At 38.0% G+C, this 15,942-nt stretch overlaps 1 protein-coding gene across 2 annotated transcripts in view; it reads right to left on the bottom strand.

Moving 5' to 3' along the window:
- Positions 1-15,942, bottom strand: part of LOC145996070 (cytochrome P450 9e2-like) — a 24,269-nt gene extending 8,327 nt beyond the window's left edge. Inside the window, exons 1-2 of one of the 2 annotated variants that reach the window (XM_083132303.1) lie at positions 15,893-15,942; positions 13,745-13,861 (exon numbers count right to left, since the gene is read on the bottom strand). The gene's annotated coding sequence lies outside the window, so the exon portion shown is untranslated. Of the gene's footprint in view, positions 1-11,403; positions 11,533-13,744; positions 13,862-15,892 lie in introns of those variants that run through there. The other variant, XM_083132304.1, reaches the window with a different exon arrangement.

Raw genomic sequence — 15,942 nt, 5'->3', positions numbered from 1 at the left:
GAATTGCATTCTTGTGTAATATTATAGTATAAGGGAAACACCTATAAATTATATTTTTTACATTGCTAACGTACTATTTTGGAATGCGGAACATTTCCTAAGGTGAAATAATGCATTTCTAACTAAGATAATGTCTATTTCTTACATTTCCAAGTACTTACTGTTACTTGTTATTTCGATTCTGTAGCACATTATGGCGGGCGATAGCGTACTGGTTCAGGGCGCGTTGTGCGAGTGTTTTGGCGATTTATGCAGTGTTGCAACCTCGTTCACCGGAAAATACCTTATTTCGTGCCCGGATTTGAAATTATGCTAATACGTCGAAAACCAAATTTTCCGTAAGGTTAGGTTATGTTAAGTTAGGTTAGGCAAGCATAGTTAAAAAAAAAATACTCGACACGTCATGTTCTAGTGAAAACACGGCGAGGCTGAAACACTGACTATGGTGTTGCGTCATCTAACACACGGAACATTGTACTCTCTCGTGCAGAAAGCAAATGGCGGCAGCAGAAACAACGTGTCGGACAGAGATTTTCGCAGAAAACGGTACGTTTTCGCATTAAAATGGATCAAAACTAGATTCACGAACTTCCACAATGCTAGAGAAAATGATTTCCGTAAGTACTTTCTCCTGTAAATTTGAAGAAATCCGTTTCCCTTATACTATAATGTTACCCATTCTTGTATGCATGAAGTTTTTGGGAAAATATTAAATTAAGTAATGTGGCCATTCACCATCCAGGTTTAAGTCTGAAGCATTAATTTTTACATGCATTAATGATTAAAGCAAATCTGTTGTTAATGTACAGCTTCAGTTTTCATCTTAACCGACCTTGTGGTAAGGTTTTTTTATTCAACAAAAATATCAATTTTCTTAATTTCCAAATATACCTAAGTAGGGGGCGATTAAATAAATGTTAAGAAAAAGGAAAGAAAAGACATGGAAAACAAAAGTCAAGAATTTTGTATTTGTTATTTTGGTAAACGCTCTGGTAATGCACTTGCTTACAAAATCTGATGTTTCTAAATCTTTAGCACTGTTACAATTATGTGTAGCATATGCAGTACAAATGTAGGCTGTTCTGGAAGTAGCGCTTAAACAAAAATTACAATTTTACAACAGACATTTGTGTTTATTATTTTCATAGCAAACATTACAGACATGATATTCATGTTGAATCATCACTGTTTAGAATATTTACACATGTCCAATATAAAAATATACTTATAATATTTTTTTTTGATTGATTCAGTGTGACTTAAATGAAAGCCTTATGCCAAACATCCTGGAAATGTAAACAAGATATTTTAAATGCAATTCCAAAATGAGGCAGTGGTTTTACGAATATTTTAACACATTCGAGGCTATTCATTCGCAGATACTCCAGTCCAGAATGATTCACGAATAATAGAAGTATGTGGTGGGGTAAGTAAAAAGCAAAATGTTGGAAAATGTAAATTTTCTTCACTGCAGGCTTAAAGACATACTTACACATCGTCCAATGAGAATGTAAATGTTCTATGTCCAATTTTTCATTTTTTCAGGAGAGCCCTTTAAACTTTGACACAATATACTTATTGAACCTGTCACCATTGCTCTGAAAGTTTTTATCATTGCAAAGGCTGATATATTAAAGCTTCTCAAAAAAGAAGTAGTTGTTTGGTTAGGTATTTATGCTGTAATTAATTATTAAAATTTCAGATAGAACAATTACACGCAAAACTAGCTATGATTTGAGAGTGCCAATGTTCTATCTACCAGATGGGGATGGAACAATTTCATTATATATTTGAAATTCGGTAGCAAAGTAAAGTAAATAATTCATATTTTGGGAAATCAATCAACCACTTTGACTCCACTATTATTCAAAATTCTTGTCTGTTAACCACAAAAGTAAGAACCGAAGACCATTACTATTGCACAAGGTACCTTTATTAGGTATGCGATTCCCGAGGTTTCGAGATTTTTTCCCATGATTCTGTGCGTGCTATGACGTCATTAAGAGGACAGAATGGAACTTACTTCGTTAGCGAATACGGAAGCTTGAGATAAATGGGTCGATTATTTACTTATACACACCTTTTCTTGAATGCCGGTAGAATGAGAACAAATCAACCTGTTTGTGCTCTTTCCACGTGCAATAATAATAGAAGAAAATCGCCTGGAATAAAGTAATCATCGCTTCGCAAAAAAGAAGTTTCTGCAGCAGGATTGATTCAATTTGTTCCTCCAAATTTCGGACTTACTCAGTGGTGCAACCAAACGGTGGGCAGGGGCATTGCCCCCAACCTTCGACGGAAGTCAATTCTAGGAGGGGCAAACATTGATGGCCAAAGGCACCTGCAGGGGGCACAGAGGAGCAATCGCCCCCTTCTATTTCAAATTTTATACAAATAAAAATACATTTCGTAAAATTTTCTTGCTCGCTTCGCTTGCAGTGCCTGCTTTTCTCAGTCTCGTCAAGTTCAGAGCCGTAGCTAGGGGACGGCGGGAGTCGGCCATGGGCGCCAAATAATCTAAATTTAAAAACAAAGTTGTGAAAGAGAGAGAATGCCTTGGCGCCATGTGATATTATTTGTTCCCTATTAAATCAATATTGTTTTAAATGGAAAAAAATTGGATCCAAAAATTTTCTTTCTCGCTTCGCTCGCAATATAATTGTTTTCGGTAATGTGATGTATTTAAATAATATATTTTGTATATATGTAATGAATAAACTTTGAATACGTACATAATTTAGTGTTAGCATCTTGCATATGTATTTTCTTATTTTATGTCGCTCCATGTTGCATATGTGTAAAACATATGAAAGTTATACATGTTATATGTACAAAAAAATATCTTCGGCATGCATTTAACATTCATTTTCTTCCATTCAGAAATACAGTTTGTGTGCTTGTTTTCAATTATTAGCTAATGTAAAATTTCTGATGTTGAAAAAATATTTCAAATAGTTTGTTCCAAATAAATGCTTTAGCACAGACATCTACCTCCCTTTTGCGTAATTTATGAGGATAATAACGTCTTTGATACTACTACTACTAGTAATAATAATGCCATTATTAATGTTATTATTATTACTATTATTATTGTTATTGGTACGTTTAGCTTTGAAGTTGAAACATCGCCCGCGAAAATAATACTTTGAACATCTCGCAGGTAGCCAACACTAATTAACAATTGCACTGTGTTACTTTACTTTATGTGCGTTTGTTGAGAAATTGAGCTGAAAATAAAATGTACGACTTACAGGATATCGTACAAATATGATACTATTTTGCTGGTTTTAATTTATTTTATATGTGCTTTAAAAAGCCTCGTTGGTTCAGTCGGTAAATAATCTGACTGTCACGCTGAAGACGAGGATTCTGTTCCCAGGGTGGTTGGTCTCGAGGGGGATTTTCTCAGCAACGTCCTTGCATGAAAACTGTTTTGAGGTTCACCAGGGGTCTAAAAAAATAGTATTTTGGGGGCCGGGACGTGATGCTAACACCACTTTCATAAATGGCCGGGATTGTGAATCATAATCCCTATATTCATTCATGGCATGTTACAACGCGCAGAAGGTACTTTTGCTTTTAAAACTTAGTGCATATTTAGTCGCACACCGTGGCCGTTCGGTCTAAGACGTCATGCTTTGGGCTCTGGCTACGGAACGCGCAGGTTCGAGTCTCCTAGGGGAAGCGTAACAACTTCCCTTCTGAGGTTTCGGACTGTGTATGGGACCGGTGGCCACCCACCATTGTGAGGAAATTGGAGAGCTACGAATGAGTAGCGTAATCCGATCATGGTAACTTACAAAAATGACTGGGGGGTCGTCGTGCTGACCACACGCCACCTCGTAACAGGTTGGATGATCTCCCGCCTCGGCAGGTGGAAGTGAGGCCGGCAATCGGTAGGTAGGTCTTAACCATCCCACGTATTAGTACACATTTGGATACATGCCGCGAGAATACTGTCACATTAGGAAATTTTTTTGACTCAACTCAATCACACTGCAGAAACTCTTTCCATGTAGATTTAATAGCCAGCATCCGTGGCAGAGTGGTTAGCACATCGCGCTACGACGCCAAGGATCCCAGGTTCGAATCCCGGACATAATTTGAACTTCTTTCCTTTAGTGTAAGTGTAACATCACAAGATTTGTTGATTAATTGAATTGACGTTTTAAGTCCGCTTTTTGCACAGAAAGGCTAACTGGGACTGGACCTACAGCTTAAAGTTGGATCCGAACCACTATGTGCCTACACCGGTTATAGAACCCGGGACCCCTTGACTACAAGGCGACGGAGCTACCACTAGGCCATCGGGGAAGCCATATTTGTGTTGCTTCACAAGACTTATTTTCTAATTGCGCACTGTATTATTAGTAAAACACATTTTATGTGTGTGTTGGATATGGTATGAGATTTAATTAGGAAAAGCGATGGATAATGTAATATTTATACAAAGTAAATTAATGTATTATGGTCTTACAACAAATGTAACTATTACAGAATAGGAAGCCAGTGCCGAAATTAGCCGTAAGTTTCTTTTTAATTCCTCGCAGTAGTAAATATTGTTACAAATAACATCTAAAAATTTAGATCCTCAACTCAGGTGGATAAGAGACCAAATTATAATTCTCAGCTTGCATTTACCTCCGATTATTAGAAGTATCATTCGACCGAAAAGCAATCTCTGACTGTTGGCTGATAAGTGCGACGTGCCTAAAATACAGGAAAACGTAACAGCATAATCGTTCCATTATTTTTGTTTTGTATTTGTATTGCTTTTGTTTGGAGAAGAGAAAACTAAAAGGAATGAGTGGTTTGATGAAGAGTGCAGACAGGTTATAGATGAGAAGAATAGAGCTAGAGAGAGAATGCTACAGAGGGAAACTCGAAGTAATGCTGAGAGGTATAAAGAACTAAGAAGGAAAGCACATAGGATATGCAAGGAAAAGAAGAAAATGATGTATAAAAAGAAGATGCAAGAAATAGAAGAACTAAATCAGCAAAGTGAAATAAGAAAATTCTATAGAGCTATAAATAGAATGAGAATAGGATTTGAGCCAAGAATAGAAGTATGTAAGGATAAGAATGGGAAAGTAATTGTAGAAGAGAATCAGATACTCAATAGATGGGCAGAGCACTTTAAAGAGATTTTGAATAAAGTGGAAAACCAAGAAGAAGAGCAGTATAATAGGAATATACGAAATAGGGATGGTCATGAGGTACAAGTACCTAGTATTGAAGAAGTTGAATCTGTAATGAAGAAAATGAGTAATAATAGAGTTCCAGGCGAGGATGAAGTGATAATTGAACTTATCAAACTTGGTGGTAAGGCATTGTTGGCAGCAATACATAGATTGATTGTTATGATATGGGAAAATGAAACAATGCCCCATAAATGGAAATCTGGAATAATATGCCCAATTTATAAGAAAGGTGATAAATTAATATGCGGAAATTACAGAGGCATCACACTTCTTAGTGTGGTCTATAAGATCCTGTCAGGATTGATCAGTGAGAGAATAAAAGGTTACACAGAAGATATACTGGGAGAGTACCAATGTGGATTTCGCACTGGCAGAAGCACTACTGATCAGATATTTATAATTAGACAGATGATGGAAAAGTTTTATGAACATGATGTGGATTTACATTTTTTATTTGTTGACTTCAGGCAGGCTTTTGACAGTGTTAATCGAAATGAACTGTTTAAGGTACTTGAAGAGTATAATATTCCCCTCAAAATAATAAGACTAATAAGAATGACTATGAGTGGTACTAAGGCACGAGTGAAAGTTTGCAGTAAACTGAGCGAAGAGTTTAAATTCAATACAGGAGTGAAACAAGGGGATGGCCTTTCGGCAGTATTATTTAATCTAGCATTACACAAAGTAATGAATGTAGTTGACCAAAAGGGAACCATATTTGGAAAGTCCAGTCAAATATGCGCATATGCAGACGATGTTACAATCATTTCTAGAACAATAAAAACACTTAAACAAATCTATGAGCAAATGGAAAGAGAAGCAAAAAAAATAGGGCTCACTGTAAATGAAAAAAAGACAAAGTATATGAGAATGTCTAACTCTGAGATCAGAAGAGCACCTCAAGATCTGACAATTGGAGATAATAAGTTTAAATATCTGGGGACAATGGTATATAGTGATAATGATATGAGTAAAGTAATAAAGGAAAGAATACAGGCAGGCAATCGTGCATATTTTGCAAATATGCAGTTGTTTAGAAATAGACTGATCACAAGAAATACAAAGCTTAAAATTTATAAGACACTGGTACGACCAGTTGTCACTTATGGATCAGATAATTGGACTTTGAAACTGTCAGATGAAAATGCCCTCAGAATATTTGAGAGAAGAATATTAAGAAAGATATATGGGCCTGTGAAGGAAGATGACGACTGGAGAATAAGATATAATGCAGAGCTAGATGATTTAATAAAAGGCCAAGATATAGTGAGATTTGTCAAAGCCCAGAGAATAAAGTGGTTGGGGCATGTGGAGAGAATGATGGAAGACCGGATGCCAAGAAGAATGTTGAAAGAAAAGCTTCACCATGCAAGAAGAAAGGGCAGGCCCCGACTTCGATGGATAGACGACGTCGCTGCAAACTTGCGGACAATGAAAATTAAAGGATGGAGGAGAAGAATTGATGATAGATTGGAATGGAGGCTGATTGTGGAGGAGGCCAAGGCCCACCAAGGGCTGTAGAGCCAGAAAGAGAGAGAGATTGCTTTTGTTTTATTTCAAGTATAATTTACCCCTTGGCTAATCGCAAAGATGAAAATGAATGGTGAGTAGATGAAATGGATGAAGGAATGATCAAAAATCCATGTGGATCCCAAACAGTATAGAGTAATACACAGATTGTTGGTTGTTGATTGTTGGATTGTTGTTCGGCCCTCGACCCGAACTAGCACTACACTGAGGCTCCGGAAATTCCGCTGTCGTTGATGTCTTCAGCTTTGGACCCCAACTGGAACTAGTAGTAGACTTCGTTACTTTACGGTATTTAGTGCTTTTCATCTTCAAATCACTAGATCTTATAAAGCCACCAATGGACACTGACTGATCACTAATCGACATATGAACTGTCACACTTACCTTTGAATTCTCATTAACCGATTCTGTTGTACAGATCAACTTGGAAATTGAAGCCGCGTATTTTAACCTCATTATATTCTAGAACATTCCGCAGATAAAACGATTCGTTAATGTTGCCAGTAGATCGACTCCTTCTCTTATTCAAGAACGTTTCTTCTCGCGCTTTCCAGAGATTAAAAAATTATAATGAATCGCCCTACGTGTGGCGCTACGTTTGCAGCTTCCAAATACTGACAAGTCTTTACATAGTGCTGCGACAACACCGAAAGCTCAAAAAAAGTTTTAATGCAATATTATCAACAACAGGGTTATAGAACATTCTCCGTGTTGCCTTGGTAAGTATTTCTCTCCTTATATTATCGGTACACTATTCAAGAAAACAAAAACCTAATTTTATGTAGTGTAAACTGAAAAAAATTAAGAGGGGACTCCAGCCCCCTGATCCCACCTTGGATACGCGCTATTAACAATAACAGGGTCATAGAACATTCTGTGTCTTGCCTCGATAATTATTTCTCTCAAATTATCATCACATTATTCAAGAAGCCATGAACCTAATTTTATGTAGCGTAATTTCCTGAAGGGGGTGCTGGAGCCCCCTGATTCCCACCTTGGATACGTGCTTGACTCGATAATTATTTCTCTCCTTAAATTATCGTCACATTATTTTATTTCCCACCACAAGAAACCAAAAACCTCATTACATCTATTGTAAACAGCAAACTTTCGGGGGGGTTCGAGCCCCCTAAGCTCCCCCTTGGATACGTGCCTGTTGCGAGTGTCTCTTCATCAATTTAAACTAAACATCACTCATCCTGTTCGTCGCGATTAGCCAAAAGTGGAAGAAGACGCTAAATAACAAAAACAAATTTATCCTCATCGTGGCGATCAACTGGAGAATCTTAAAAGTAGCGTAAAATTATTAAAGGGAAATTCCAGGACATTCAGTAAAAATTCATATCAGAATATGCCCGGACAAGAACTTTACTTAGAATTAGACATTTAAAATAAATGAAATAGGTTAGCTCTGGAAAGATAAGCCGGTAGTGGACTACAGCCTACAGGGACAAGATATCACGCAAATAATGTCTGAAAAATAAACTATGGATTGTTTCGAAATAAGTGTATTCTTCTATCGCGTATTTGATCTCTTGTTGTCAAATTAAATTAACAGCTTTGGTGTATAATATCAAAAGATGCATGAAAACACAGCGTTTCCTGGGCCATCTGCTACATTCTACGCATAACTTTCTTCCGCTCGTGTCCTCTTAGTGACGTCACAAGCTCTAGCCAATAACGTGCAAGTCGCGGAGTGGCCCCCTCTGACTATTGCAAAGCATCTCCCAGAAGTGACTGAGGTTAGAATGCAAGTGGTTTATCTCACACTCAGATGGCGCTTGTGGTTGGTTGAGGAAATTGTCGTAAGGTTTCATTGGCTGTTGGAGTTTGCATTCTCGTGGCTGCTTCCAAATTCTGTACATGGGCCAAGAAGACTCTCAATATATCAATATTGGTTGTTTTTAGGCATCAGACGAAAGCAGAAACGAAGCAATTGCATCCTAAATGAACTACAGCCAAAATGTCTCCATTTGTTTCCAATTTGCATTCACAATGGACGACTTGTCAGAGTTTTTTCAAAGGCAATTTCAGTCTGAGAAACACCTTCACTTGTTCAGTTTAAAATACGAATGCCCTACGTCATAGAAGGACGATTAAAGTCTTAAGTTTGAAACGTGCCACGTACAGACGAAGCTTAGCTCGTAATATATTTCCACCCCAAAATGCTAACGATCTCGCAACAATATTATTTCTGAAAATTATAACTGTACACCCTTATTAAATCGGATAATTCTGAAGTTGCCTTAATACAAACATAGACATAATATCAAATTATTGTGATGTAATTTATGCAACTTTAATCGAAAAATTCAAATCTTGACTTAATTGTATCAAAGAGTATATTTCTCCTAGAAATTGTAGTTTAAATATATATTTAGATGATAGGACATATTCATGCAATACGAGTAATATTGCGAGGTTGTACGTGCTTTGTAAGGCAACAAAAGTAATTGTAAGCACGTGGCCACGATGCACATATTCTAAATTATTCATAATCATAGAATCTTTGCCACATAAATTCTGTTTGGGATATATATTATCGCTTAAATTTGAACATTTACAACAGTAATAATTTCTTGAATTTTAATTTGTAATACATTTGTCTAGATGCGTATTGTTGCACTGTGTAAGTAATACATTCTTTCACCACTATTTTAACTTTGAATTTTTTATATTTCTTAACTTCGTTAATAGCCTTATTTGTATTCATTTGTTATTCCCACGATGTAGTGTATCTTTATTGTATTTTGTTATTGTAACTTTCGGCCCAATCTAACCGTCATAAACGTTGTTTTTTTAAATTTATATACGTTTAATATCGGTGAACGAATCAATTCTATATTAATAATTTCTTACAAAACATTGTCTTTAATCATCCACTTTAGCATAATGTAATTGGTACTCAGTACGAGGATAAGTCATTTAATAACAGGAATTTTATTTTGTTGAACTTCATGGAGATTTATGCACAACGAAAATTTGTATTTCGGGACTCAAGATGGTTCCTTAGCAACACGCCATAAAGGTGTCGTGACGATCGAGTAGTTTGCGCCTGCGCAGTAGCTCGTACAAGATGGCCGCTCCACTGTTGACTTGTACCGTAGAAGATCTACGATGTGTTATTCGTTTTTTGTGGTCAGATGGAGTGAAACCTTCTGAAATTTACAGCAGAATTAAGGTTCAGTACGGATACAATTGTTTAAGTCAAGGGGAGAGGAGGATATTACTAAATTAACGAATTCGCTGGTCGATCTGCTCTTTCATTGCCTCAGTTTAGAATAAAATTCCTGTTATTTAATGACTTCCCCTCGTATTAAGATTTAATGTTTGACCACTGTACTGTACGTTGGCTTATGCTGTTATCAACACTTATAGTATAAATAAAAAGATCTGAGAAGTGAGAAGGGGATCTTGAAAATAATAAGAATCCTGGTAGGACTCCAAGTCGTTTAGTGTCTTGCATCGCACCGACCTCCGTGACAGAGTGGTTAAAGCTGCGCACTACGACGCCAGGAGTCCCGGGTTCGAAACCCAGCCTGGGCAAGGCTGTTCTTTGTAAGTGTTCTTTCAGCAATATGATCACTTATTCTCATCGCACTCAGCTTGCTATGGCTGGTACTGTTATATATATATAAATGGCATACGTCATACTTTACCAATGTTTTCAATTACACCGGAAGTCCCAGACGCTAAATTTAGCCTCATTCTCGATTTCGTATCGGCAAGTATGTTCTCGCTCCCGTTTTGAGGACCGTTTCACATGCCTCCGTGATTGTGTGGTCAACGTAGTACCATAGGGCGCGGGTTTGAACCCTGGTCAGGCATTGTATTTGTCCACCCTCTAATGTGATAAATTCAGTACTCATCCCCATCACCGCGATTAATCCAAGTGATAGAAAAGTGAGGTAAAATAGCCGAAATTGCAATTGAAACACTATCTCGGTCTCAGCAAAATCCCACGATTTTATAGCGGTTAGCACTGCTGCCTAGTAATCAAGAGGTTCAGGTTTCGGTTCCCGGTAATTCTTTTGTGTGAGAGCAAAGAGAGCTTGATACCAACTTTACCAGGCAAAGCATTTTACCTACATAGTTACGAGAGCACGTATCACATTCTCTTGTAATTACATAGTTGCGGGTTCGAACCCAGATCGAGGTCCTTTACCTTACTATATTCTCTACAGACTTACCAAGAATATTGATTTGGTTTATTTTATTTCACTTTTCTGCCACTTTTGGCAAATCGCGAAGATGATGATGGGTGATGATGTGACGATATTGATGAAGGAACACTTACAAAGGACACCCATGCCCAGTCAAGGATTCGAACCCAAGACCCCTGACATAGTAGCGTCATGTGATAACCAGTCATTTGTTTGGCCCTCTCGATTGTGCCCGACTGCCCCCGTGTTGCCGTATCTATAAACTTCCTTCCCTTGCAACAACGTTGGATATCACGTCCTTGCTTTCGCTTTGTATGGGTTTCCCACCTTCATGGTGATAGGAACACTGATGTGTTTTGGCAGATTTACCAGGCAACCAGCTGATTGCATCGTCCACACTCTTTCTGCTTGCTTAGAACAATAGCTCCAGCCTCGATTGGCATGAATACTGAACACATCGTCAACTGACAACAATAAGCAATGTTCATTGTTATAGAAAGCTTACTTACAGATAAGGTTGCTTATCCAATCCCAGAAACGCGAAGCACAAACCAACCCGAAGGAGGCCAGAAATCTTCTGCCGAAGAATTCTCGAATTTGATGACCAGTAATAAAACATTACTTCCTGAGTACTTAATTTCGTATGGAAAAGAAGCCACGAAACTTGTCGTCCTTGGATTGCAAGTGTTACGCTTGGGTTATGAAAGTCCAATCTTGTTGTAATGCAGACCTTGTGATCTTTCGTACTACTTTCGTTAGCTATAATCATTTCACTCCATAAGTTAAAGTGGAAAAAAGAGGTCCGTGACTGTTAATGATTACAAATGCTTTTTGAAGCAAAGCTTGTGGATTTCATCTTAGGTAAGATCTTAGCGAGTGTGCGGGAAGAGGGCAAATATGGTTAAGCTTAAATACAGGGTATCTATATTATGGGAATTTCAGCACAAAGGCTATTCTTGCCCGTCACACTATATGGGCATAGGCCCCTTAACTAAAACAAAATTAATAACAGGTCCCTAAAATTTCCTAACTCATCTTTTAAGAAAAACATTCATTCATCTTCTATATATATAAAAATGGATGTATGTATGTATGTATGTATATATGAATGTTTGTTCCGGCATAACTCTCGAACGCCTGGAGCAATTTCAACCAAACTTGGTACACATACGACTTACAATCTAGAAAGAAATGCTGTGGGGGTAAGAAATCCCTGGCACCCCTAGGGGTGGGGTAGGGAAGGGGTGACAAGAAAAATAATCGAAAACGTCCGATATTAGTGTGCAATCCATAGTTTTCGGGTCCGCTAGGATGAATAGTGACACTCCCAATGCCGTTCAACTCCAAGTTCATTTTACACTATACTTACAATTCATTATTTCCTAAGAGAAGATTGGGAGAAATAAATACCCGGGGAAAGCCGGGCAATCAGCTAGTTATTCTATAAAGAACTAAAATATCCTTGCCTATTAAAAGCTGAGTCTATAATGGGACACTCAGCACACCCAAGGACAATCACAGGACAACATATCTCCACAGGGATGTGGATCCAGACGCCAGAGCCTCGTTAGCCTGCAAGAAGCAGTAACCTAGGTGTACTACGTGGAGGTTGACATTTGGGTGTCACCCCCTTACGTCCCCTTTATAGGCGAGAAATGAATATGCAGGGTGAGGCAAAAGTCCAGAACCCTTTCAATTTTAAAACTGATGAAACTTCCGATATGGGTAATTGGGAGGGCACACCATATGTCTCTAGTATGCATCACGGTGACCATCTTGAAAGCCGCCATATTGGAATTACATCCAGATTTTCAAACGGGAAGGGGGCCATGTGGCACATCATGTGAGATGTGCGTTTTCTCAGAAACAAGAATAAGCATATATTTTCCGCCTAACTTTACTTGGCGAGGATATTTTGACAGTTGAAGTTCACATTTGGCGTCCTACAAGGTGTGCTCTATGTGTTGGCCTTTTTGTGCCACACGAAATGCAAGACGTTTCCACTAGTCCTCATATCATTGAAGAGAGAGAGAGAGAGAGAGAGGGGGTCTCTTTCCATCTCTCTCTCTCTCTCTTTCTCTCTCTCTCTCTATCTATCTATCTTTCCCTCCCCCTCTCTATCTATCTATATATATATATACAGGGTGTCTCATAAGTAATAGCACAAACTGACACAGGTGAAAGTACACGAAAATAGAATAAAAAAAAGTATCAGTAAACATGGGTCTGCAAACGAGCCGTTTTCAACATAATCGCAAATGTGTGATTACAAGCCACCACTGACTTCATTATTTGTAAACGTCGTCCTAGTTGTTAAAATGCTAATAATACAGTAAGAAAAGTGACCCCACAGTGTACTGATTGATTGTATCCATCCTGTTTGATTACAATGCCACCTCTCGGAAATGTTCTGTTTTGTAAACAAAGAGCAAACCTCGGACCACGCAAGGACTAAAGCACTCGGTGTTTACAAAATGCAATTAATGACGGTTTGTAACCACACATTCGCACACATTTTAACAACTAGGACGACGTTTACAAACAATGAAGTCAGTGGTGGCTTGTAATCACACATTCGCGATTATCTCGAAAACGGCTCGTTTGCAGAGTCATGTTTACTGAGACTTTTTTGCTTCTATTTTAGTGTTACTTCCACCTGTGTCAGTTTGCGCTATTACTTATGAGACACCCTGTATATATATATATATATATATATATATATATATATATATATATATATATATATATTCCACTTTCTTTCCCTCTCTCTCTCTCTCCAATACAACATTGATAAGTATAGCTATCAGATATTGAATAATGTAATACAAATAAGTATTATTAAAACATTACCTTTAGAGCCTGTAGTTCGACAGAAGCTTTTGCGTTCTTAGAAGATGAGATTATAGGCTTACAAGCGTTAATAGTAGCATCACCATTGGCCATCTGACATGAACTACCACGATATGTCTGGAAACAGAAAAGTTATCACGACGTCATCATAAAATAAGAAGAAGTGAGATAAAAGTACGTGACCTCCCTATTGGATTGCGCCCAACCTAAGTTCATTTTGCAACGACACTTGTCCAATGCTTTCTTTTCTATTGAGAGGAGGAATGGGTCTTTGTCAATGTGTACCCTTAATCTAAATCTTAAAATTATTCAAATTCAATCTAGATTTCAGGCAACAATCCAGAACAAATCAGAAGTCTCGAGATTTTGTTTTGTGTACCAACTCTCGATGGTTTATCGTGTCTGCAATTTAAAACGAGACACGAATCGTGGTTGTCGAACCAGAAACCACTCGATTACTATGCAACGGCACTTGTCATTTTTGTAAGCGAAGAGTTACGTACACTGCATCCACAAATTAGCGTTCTACGAAGCATTTATTGGGGTTCACTTAGTATTGTTCTGTGCTTTCTGGGAAAAACGAAAGTATTGAGATATTCGTAGAATGAGAAATACAACACACATGACTTTTCATGTTTGACCTCCGTGGCGGAGTGGTTAGCACAGCATGTCATAACGGCAGAGGTCCCGGGTTTAAATTCCGGCCTCGGCATGGAAGTTCTTTGGGAGTGTTCTTCTATCAGTTTCATCATATCATCACCGTCCTCATAGTCGCGATTAGCCAAAAGTAGCACAAAAGCGATGTTACATAAACAAAACCAATCGAAACCTTTCTCTCATTGTCTCTCCCTTCCTCTTCCTCTCTCTATCTCTCTCTTTCTCTTTGAATTTCTCTCTTCCTCTTTCTCTTTGTATTTTTCTGTCTCTCTTCCTCTTTGCCTCTTTCCTTTTTTATCTCTCTCCTTCTCTCTGCTATTCCTTCGCTCCCGTCTATATCTTTGTCTATATCTCTTTCCCTCTATTTCTCGCCCCCCCTCTCTCTCTAACTCACAAACACACACCCTGTCTCTTTGAACCTTTCTTTTTATATTTTTCTTTCCTTCTCACACCTTCCCTTTACCTTTGTCTTTTTCTCTCTCACCCTCTCTATTTATTTTTGTCTCCCTCTCTCTTTTCCTTTCTCTTTGCCTTTCTCTCTCTCTCTCTCTCTTTCCTTTTTTATCTCTCCTTCTCGTTGCTTTTCCTTCGCTCCCGTCTATCTCTTTGTCTCTCTTTCCCTTTCCTTGTATTTCTCTATCTCTGTCTCCTCCCGTCTCTCTGTATTTTTCTATCTCTCTCTGTCTTTTTATATCTGTCTGTTCATTTTTATCTCTCCCTCTATCTCATTCCCTTTCCCTCCTCTCTCTCTCTCCCTCTCTTTTCTCTCTCTCTCTTCCTCTTTCTCTTTGCCTTTGTCTCTCTCTTTCAATTTTTCTGTCTATATTTTTCTCTGCTTTTCCTTTGTTTCCGTCTGTCTCTTTGTCTTTATGTCTTTCTTTCCCTTTCCCCGTCTCTCTCTCTCTCTCTCTCTCTCTCACTGTATTTTTCTATCTCTCTGTATCCCTATATCTCTCTATTAATCTTTATTTCTTTCTCGCCCTCTCTCTTTCCCTCTCATTCCCTCCCTCCCCCTCTCATCTTCTCTCTTTGGACATTTCTTTTTATCTTCTCATCCCTTCCCTCTCCCTTTGTCTTTATCTATATTATCTCTTTCTTTCTCCTTGGGTTCTCTCTCTCTTCCTCTTTCTCTTTGATCTGTCTCTCTTTCTCTTTACTTTTCCTTCGCTCCCTTCTATCTCTCCCCTTGTATTTCTCTCTCTTTCCCATCCTCCTCTCTCTCCTGCTCTCTCTCTCTCTCTGTATCTCTCCCTAGGAAAGATAGAAAGACAAACAAAGAAAGAAGAGAAAAGAGACAGAAAGAAAACAAGAAAAATAGCTAAATTGAATGACTACGTACTTAAAAATTAATCTAAATGTCTTCATGTCATTTCCTTTCAAACTTAATACATATCATCCATACATTATCATCAAAATCTCAAATTGATTCTCCCTGTAGTATTAAAGAATGACACGTTTTGCAATCAGCATTCAATAAGCAGGTTAACTTACCTTTTGATGCAGAGCCAACAGATGCACAACCATCACTACTGCCTCACATA

The sequence above is a fragment of the Lepisma saccharinum genome, chromosome 12, assembly GCF_977018435.1.
Source record: "Lepisma saccharinum chromosome 12, izLepSacc3.1, whole genome shotgun sequence".
NCBI lineage: Eukaryota > Metazoa > Arthropoda > Insecta > Zygentoma > Lepismatidae > Lepisma > Lepisma saccharinum.
The sequence above is the reverse complement of the archived record's forward strand: the minus strand, read 5'-3'. Positions and strand labels throughout refer to the sequence as shown.